The following is a 7,375-nucleotide window of genomic DNA, read 5'->3' as shown; positions in this document are numbered from 1 at the left end:
AGAAATTTATTAGTGAGCAGTAGAAGTTTATTTTTCTAGAGGATCTTTTGAATTATTATTGTGACTTTTATTCTTTTTTTTTTTTTTTTTTTTAACTTCCCAGGGGGAAAGGGCCTGAGCTTGTACATTCTTCAGCTAAGTAGCAAACCTCTCTTTCACAGATGGTCAGAAGACATAAAATCATATGCTATAAAGACACAGATGGTGTGTTCCCACTCACTATGCTGCCCACCTTTTAATTTTACTCTCACTGCTGTCCTGTGACTTTAGGAAAGGGCGGTCATTGTGTAGACCACAAGTACAAGGCTTAGAAAATATTTTTTTTCCCCAAAGGCACACAAATAAATATTGGACATAGAACTGAAATGCCTTTTTGTATTCATAAGACTTTTTAGAAAGAATGACAGTCTAGGAATTAAAGTCTGTGCTTCTAATGGGAAATCCTTGGTCTTGATGTGTTTACATTGAAGCAACTATTTTAACTGAGTCTTATGAAAGACCTTCTTAGGAGTGACAGATATGAGCTATTGCAACAAAACATAGTGTACAATCTTCTGTGATGGTCTTTAAATAGAGAGCTGGTTATAAAGACTGTGTCCGTGATGTGTGGGGCTGGTCCTCCTCCCCAGCAGACCTCACCTCCCTGCCCTTTCAGCAACCCCTCCTTGGCCCCAGCTGATGGCTGATGCTCCCGTTGGTCTCTGCGGTGCTACCTGCCACTGGCCTGCCGAGACCTCAGACCCTCGCTGTCTCCTTGTCCCATTTCCCCTGAAGCTTGTGGCTGGTTCTGTGGTTATGACTGAGTTGGCCCTTCTGACCTCCTGATCCAGACACTTCCCAACCTAGGCTGTCTCAGCTCTCCAAGAGCACCCTGAAAATAAAAATGGAAAGGAGTTTGGTTCCTTGGGTGAGGTTGTTCCTGCTCTCCCTAAGACACTGTTCTTTTCTGTAAATTTCACCTGTCTGAAAGAAACAGAATGCTTCTTGTTTCTTCGTGGGGAAAAGTAACCATAACGGAATGCCACCTTCATGCTAGGCATTTTACAGGTCACCCCATTTAATCTTCACAATTCTATAGGAAGGGATGCTTGTCTCTGCTTTAGAGAGGAGGAAACTGAGGCCAGAGGGTTTATGGAACATGTGCAATGTCATGTGGAATGTTAATAGTGAAGCCAGGGCCAAAACCGAGGTCTGCCTGAGTCCAAGTCCAATTCCACAAACATGATGTTAACATACTCCTGGGTGCCAGGCACTGTGCATTAGGGGCATAGCTGCCTCCCTATTGTCAAGGATTTTGAGCAGATAAGATTTGAGGACCTTTTTTCGATAGGTCTATATTTTTCTTACAGCCACTCTCCATTTTAAGTGCATCGTGAGTAGACTTTTGGAGTCTGATCTATCGAGCTGGGTATGTTTGGAAAGCTACAGAGCAGTGGCCATAGAAAGACTGCATGAGACAGAGTCCTAGCCTATCTGTCCGGCCAGTCGAACCTCATGTGTTTGCTGCTTTCATTTTCCCTTGGCTGAGGAAATGATGGTTTGGTTTTGCAAAGGAAGGCTGGGGACTTCTGCCAGCTTGCTAACGGTCTTGCCCCATTCAGATGCATCGAACTCACAGAACATCGCTCCCCAGCTGCTGGCTTGCGGTTCTGAGAGTGCCTGAATAGAAAACCACTCATTTCCCTTCGCAAAAGAGGCGCCCAAAGCAGATATTTCAATATATTCCGATTTAGCCGAGGGAAGCCAGAACATGGATGTTGTTGCCAAGGAAACCACCTCCTTCCTCCTGTGTGCTGTGCATACGTGTATCACTTCATCTCTCTGCTCTCCAAGGTAATATCATAGCTCCGTGCTTGGGGAAGGGTTTTTAAAAAGGCATATAAAACCTCTTAGCATTGAGAAGATTCATTAAATGATCTCACTCCAGAGAAGCTTAAATTATTCTTTTTAGATCCTTTTATGCTGAGGATGGGGAAATGGCTGAGTCAGTGCTATCTCTCGCAGCCCAGCTTGGTGTCTTGGTGGAGACAGTTTTTCAGAAATAAACAAATCAGAGTTCGCAAGCTTAGACAGGGCGAGTGTGTGTGTAATAAGACTGAGGCTGTCATGTAGCTGTAATGTCACGGTCTAATCCCTCCTAGCGGATCTGCCAAGACCACCTTGATCTGAGGGCCTCCTGGGTGTGAGGCCACATTGCACAGGGCAGGCTTCAAAGTAGAGACAAGAGAGGGTCGCTGTTGCAAGGCCACCTGTCAAAAGATTCCTTGTTCGGGAACTGCGTGGGGATTTCTGCTGCCCAATCTGTTCTTAGGCCCACGCCTGGGCTGTTTTTGTCCTGTCTTGATGTCTGGTCTTGGGTCCACTTCCCTCTCCTGGACAATGCCATCACCCCCTTCATTCCCACCTGCTCTATTCTGTATGTTAAAGTCAGCACAAATCGCCCTCATGCTTTACAACCCAAGAGACAAACTGGAGGGTGCACTTGGTAGTCATCTGAGAGCTCAGTGGGCGGCCCCAACTTTCACACCTTCTTCCTCTCAGCCCCTCCTGGCTTTAAGGGCTCAGATTCCCTCTTGCCCACTGCATATGCAGATTAAATTTGGTTTCTCTCTCTCAATTAGTGGCACTAGCCAAGCATATTGGTTTATATTAGTCATTCCCAGCTAGGGGCAATTTTGCCCCCCAGGGGACATTTTTGGTTCTTATTTCGAGGAGGGAGTCCTACTGGCATCTAACGTACAGAGGCCAGGGACTCTGTTGAAACAACTTACAGTGCACAGTCCAGGCCTCTAAGAACAGAATTATCCAGCCCCAGATGCCAATAGTGCTGTGGTTGAGAAACCCTGGCTTATACTTATTCTCTTTGCTCATTGATGTAATAAATATTTATTGAGTACCTACTATACACCAGGCTCTAAGCCAGCAGCTGGGGATGTGAACTGAACAAGACAGACATAGTTTCACTCACTTTCTCACATAGAGCCAATTGGGAGACGTTAAACAAATAATTACAATGATACAAATAAATTATTATTACAGCTTGAATCTAGATCTGACGTGGATTTCCTGCCCCAGTTCCGAAGTCTACCTGGTGCCCCAGCCGAACCTGCCCTGGCTCCTAGGTGGGGTATGGACATCTGTGGCATCCCTCCCCAACACCCCACCAAGCTGGGCTGCAAGACGGGTTATGGTGGCCCCATGACTTCCTTCCTTGGTAAGCCACAGGACTTCCTTGTTAACTGCTTTGCTGTTGGTCATTGCAGAGAAATAGGGGACAATAAAAACAACCTGAGATGTGGCAAAGGCTCTAGGACTGTGTCATCTGCTGAAGCTCCAGTCCCTGTGCTGCATCTCCTGAGTGGCATCTGTGATGGCAAACAAAGGCTCCTTGGGCTTCATGCTCTGCTTTCTTTCTAAGTGGTACTTACCACCCGCTACATCCCAGCCTTCTTCTGACCAGCTTCCTCTTCTGAGAGGCTTATTTCCATGAAGTTCTTCAGAGTTAGAAGCATGAACTTTAGAACCAGGTGATCCCAGTTGGAATCCGTTTCTGGCACTTATTAGCCATATGACCTTGGATATGTTACTTCACCTTTCTGTGTCTCAGTTTCTTTTTCTATAAAATGGGCATAATAAAATCTATCTAGCATAGTTATTGTAAGGATTAAGTAAGTTATTATATGCAGAGTTCTTGTTTCACAGTTAGTGCCATTTAAGCCTTTCTGTCATTCTTACTGTTACCATTTTCCTGGCATGTCAGTCTGATGATGCAGACGAGGCAGGAACTTTCGTCTCTGCCTCTCGTGGACCGCCTGATCAGCTCCACGGAACTCAGCCATGCCTGCAGTGCTGCAGGCCTCGCTTCAGAGTGCTGGAGGCTGAGAAGTCAATGGATTTTGCTTGGGCATTTTGGGGGGTTTCCTTATGCAGGAGGAAGATGACAATCATTGTGGAAGCAGAAGGTTGTCATGGAAATGCACCTGTTCCAAGTCGTTGCACCCTGGGCTCTGGCTGGCTCTGCATGGGCCTGCCATGCACTGACTTCAGCTTCATCTGAGTCAGTAGGAGGCTGGACAAAGGTAGACATCTTTCCTCACCGCCAGCCTGCCGTTGCAGCTTTCTGTCTCCGGTGTGAACAGACAATCGAGCTTTCCTGGTCTCCTGAGCTACTGTGAACGTGGCACAAGATAGTGGACTCTGAATAACATTGGAAACAACTATTTCCTGGACGGCCACTGTGTGCAAGACCTGCGGGAGGGTGAGGGCAAAAGGACTGATGGTTACTGGACATCTTCTTCATGGCCAGGCTTCTGTGTGTCCTCTCACTTAATCCTCCAACAGCACTGTGAGGAAAATACAGCATCCCACCTCACAGGCGAGGAAGCTCAAGTTGAAGGAATGTTAAATTGCCTGCTCTGAGCCTCACAGCCGGGGGGTGACAGCCCCAGGATTGGTGGCCAGGGTTTGTCTGCCTTTAAAACTTATGTCATGTCCTTCTGTGTTATCTCGGTCTTTACAGGCTGCTACAGCAAAATACCATAGCCTGGGTAGTTTATGAACAACAGAAATTTATCTCTCATAGTTCTGGAGCCTGGAAGTCCAAGATCAAGGCTCTCGCAGGTTCAGTGTTCGGTGAGGACCCACCTCCTTGTTCATAGACGTCCCCTTCTCACTGTGGCCTCAAGCAAGGCGTCAGGGTTCTCTCTGGGGCCTCTTTAAATAGGGTCACCAATTCCATTAATGAGGGCTGCACCCCCATGACCTAATCCCCTCCCAAAGGCCCCACTTCCCCATACCATCACCTTGGGGGTTAGGATTCTGACATGAATTTTGGAGGGACACAGGCATTCTGATCATAGCATATGTGTAGTTGCTCCTGGCCCGCTGGGGAAACCACTGTCTCCAAGCATGGCTCCCATCTGGTTACCCTGGGTGGCCAAGGTCAGCAGAGGTGCCTTGCCAACTGGTTGGCACACACACTACCTCTGTCCAGGTGGGCTGGGGCGAGGGTTGGGTCACAGTGGGACTCTGTGGGGCTCCGGGGACTGTCAGCTGCCCCGGGGCTGGAGGTCCTTCCGCTCTGTGCCCATAGGCACCTCCTGGGAATCCGGCGACTTGCATCAGGGCCCGGAACTCACCCTGACAGTTCTTTCAGCTCTTGTCTTTTCCTCCCCTACCTACCTGCTCATCTTGCTTTCACACACAAAGCCTCCCCTGCACTCCCCGCTCCCCTCCTCAATCCCTTTCCCGGCTTTTGTACTTTATGATGCCGTGACTTGGGTGAGGAAACTCATTAAAGTCATTATTCCGTGCACAGAAATGTGTCTTTCATCCCCATTCATATTTAATGTTCCTCCCACTTGATCTTTTGACGCTTTTTAATTCTTGATATTACATGACATACACACACAGCTCTCGTTGGGAATCGTTCTTTCTATAGAGTTGTCATGACTGCTCTCTGTGTGAAGAGGGCTCCTTCTTACGTATTTATTAATTTCTAAAATGATGCCTGTATTTTGGGATTGATGCTGTCTGATGCTATTGACTTTGAATGATCAAGGGTGACATTGGGATAGGAGGAATTGTGGGAACAGGACAGAGGTCTGGATTCTTGTCCCGACTGTTGCTTTTCCTGCCTGGAGGCCAGGTGTCCATCTGTGAAATGGGCAGATGCATGCCTCATGGCCTAATCCAATCCCTGCATTTGGCATCCGTTGGGATTTTCTGGGGTGTAAACACCTGGTTTAAATTCTGTCTAATTTGCTATAAAAAGGAATATTTTAGGAGGAATGGGGCTACCCATAGAATCACAGAAAAGGCTGAGAAATTGGCTGTCCGAGGGACAGACAACCAGGGCAGCTGCAGGGACCTGGGAGCGGGCTCCCTTCCGGCTCCATGGTGAAAGGAAGGAGACCTAATGGCTGTCAATGGCTCTGTTCTCAGCTCAAGATTTAAATTCCAGTAAGTGAACATAGAATTGGCTCAGCTTGGGTCCCATGCCCAAGGAGAGGGCGGGGTGTTTCGATTGACAGTTATATTGAGATCTTATCCAATGAGGGCCAGGAGTTCCCCCAAGGTTAAGAGGCTGTTTTCAGAAGAACGACGGATTCTGAGTAGAGGAAACAACAAATGCCCTCCACATATCCCAAACCATGGGGAGGCAGTGAGACCATGGACAAAAAGAGGAAAAAGCAGGTTCTTCGGGATCCAAATCTCTGACTGAGAGAGATACATTTCTGGGCCTCAGAGATTACCTTCTAATTCAGGAGGAGGCAAACTTTCTCTGGAAAGTGTCGGACAGTGAATATTTTTGTCTTTCTGGCCCACGTGACTTCTGCCATGATGCCGTGAAAGTAGTGGTAGAAGACATGTAAATGAATGGGTGTGGCTGTGTTCCAATAAAGCTTTACTGATAAAAAACAAGTAGCAGGCTGGGTTGGGCCTGCAGGACACAGTGTGCTGGCCCAGGTTCTAGTTGACAGCTTTCATTTCTTAGAGAAGTTCCTTCCCAGCTTCAGCAATCCGGGTAAGACAGTGGTTCTCCGATGTGGCTCTACTTCAGCAGATGCCAAGGAGCCTGTTGAGAATACAGATGCCTGGGGCCCACCCCAGCCTTGTCAAATCAGAATTTCCAAGGATGGGCCCAAGGATCTGTATTTTTAACAGTTACTCCTAGTTAGTTCTGAACTACACAGTGTTGTGAACTGGTCTTCTAAGACCCAATGGAGCAGGTAAGACCATCTTCCGTGAAATGTGGATGTAGTAGAGAAACTGGGGAGGGCTTAGGAACTGAGAGGAGAGGAAGGCTCTCCAGGGTTGGGGAACAGTGTGTGTGTAGGGCAGGCTTCCTGGAGCGGCCCATGCTGGCCCTAGATGGGAAATGGAGCTGTCCCAGCACTAACCTAGCTTTTCCTAGCTCTCATCTCATACTCTATCCTGTGGTATGCTATTCACAAGCCAGAGGGGAATTGATGGAAAGTCCGGGTATGGAATGTGAGCCATGCGGTTCCCTGCTGTGAGGCAGTAAGGTCTCAGAAAGTTTTCTGTTTTCATTATTCTGAAAAGGCTGCACCCGTAACCCAGCCCCATTTCATGGCTTTCCTCCATGGCATCCCTTTCCCCTTGTCATCGTTCTTCTTCCTCCCCTACAGACCTGCTTTATCAGAAACTTCCTTTCTCCTTTGCCCTGAATGACCCCCACCTGTGCCTCTTTCTGATACTGATTTTATTCTGGCAAACCCAGCTCTTTCTTGCTGTAATTTTTAATGGGACTAAGACTGCTGGGAGAAGCCCTCTCCCATCTCTTTCAGTTTTCCATGTTTTCTTCCTTAACAAACACCCCACTCATAAAACTTTTGGGATCTTTTCTACTGAG

The 7,375-nt window shown here is 47.6% G+C and overlaps 1 long non-coding RNA gene across 1 annotated transcript; it reads left to right on the top strand.

Moving 5' to 3' along the window:
- The first annotated feature begins 1,387 nt into the window (after nucleotides 1–1,387).
- LOC129044930 (uncharacterized) lies at nucleotides 1,388–5,411 on the top strand. The gene is made up of 2 exons (XR_008504851.1): nucleotides 1,388–1,833; nucleotides 3,040–5,411. It is a non-coding gene; the product is annotated as an uncharacterized LOC129044930 (long non-coding RNA).
- The last annotated feature ends 1,964 nt before the right edge of the window (nucleotides 5,412–7,375 follow it).

The sequence above is a fragment of the Pongo pygmaeus genome, chromosome 8 (assembly GCF_028885625.2).
Source record: "Pongo pygmaeus isolate AG05252 chromosome 8, NHGRI_mPonPyg2-v2.0_pri, whole genome shotgun sequence".
In the NCBI taxonomy this organism is placed as follows: Eukaryota; Metazoa; Chordata; class Mammalia; order Primates; family Hominidae; genus Pongo; species Pongo pygmaeus.
This window is presented reverse-complemented; position numbering and strand designations above follow the sequence as displayed.